The following is an 824-nucleotide window of genomic DNA, read 5'->3' on the forward strand; positions in this document are numbered from 1 at the left end:
TTTTGAAACTCGAGATATGATTTTTAAGGCGATGGTGACGCAGTTTTCCAGCCTGACTGGTAATGTCAAATTGGTTGGTATCTAGAGAGGATTTGGCCGTTAACCCCTCATGTCCGACACCGGCGTCGGCCACGAGTTAGGGGTGTTACAAATCTTGTATGTGCATTGAGACCATTATAGAATGTCTCCAACTGGATACAATGAGGAATCTCATAATGAGGACACTTACGAAGTAACTCCTTAAATCGCTCCCAAGCCTCATATAAAGACTCGTCATCTAATTGTTGGAAAGTTGTGATCTCGTTCCTCAACTTAGCATTTTTGGTAGGTGGGAAATACTTAACCAAAAATCTTTCTGCTAATTCTTGCCATGTAGATATGGAACTTGGTGGCAATGAATTGAGCCATACCCGTGCTCGATCTAGCAACAAGTAAGGAAAAAACTTCTTCCTCAGTATGTCTTCAATCACACCAACTATCTTGAATGAATCACTCACCTCTACAAACAATCGAAAGTGGAGATGTGGATCTTCTGTAGGCATAACACTGAATTGGCCCACTGTTTGGAGCATTTGAAACATCACTGGTTTCAATTCAAATTGGGTTACCTGAATATCTGGCCTTCTAATTTCTGGATTTAACTCACTGAAAAGTGGCACAGCATATTGTCTGATGCATCGATCCCTATCATTGGCAATAAGGATGGGATTTCGTACATTATCGGCTTCATTACCTTGGTCTTGATTCTGACTTCCAAGGTCTATCTCGACTTGTCTTTGAGCTGTTCGTTCATGTCGTCTTTGTCTAAAATTTCGCTCAATTTC

At 41.0% G+C, this 824-nt stretch overlaps 1 non-coding gene across 1 annotated transcript; it reads left to right on the top strand.

Moving 5' to 3' along the window:
• Positions 1-207: 207 nt before the first annotated feature.
• LOC128282921 (small nucleolar RNA R71) lies at positions 208-314 on the top strand. Its single transcript, XR_008273271.1, has one exon. It is a non-coding gene; the product is annotated as a small nucleolar RNA R71 (small nucleolar RNA).
• The last annotated feature ends 510 nt before the right edge of the window (positions 315-824 follow it).

Source organism: Gossypium arboreum, chromosome 10, assembly GCF_025698485.1.
Source record: "Gossypium arboreum isolate Shixiya-1 chromosome 10, ASM2569848v2, whole genome shotgun sequence".
Lineage (NCBI taxonomy): Eukaryota > Viridiplantae > Streptophyta > Magnoliopsida > Malvales > Malvaceae > Gossypium > Gossypium arboreum.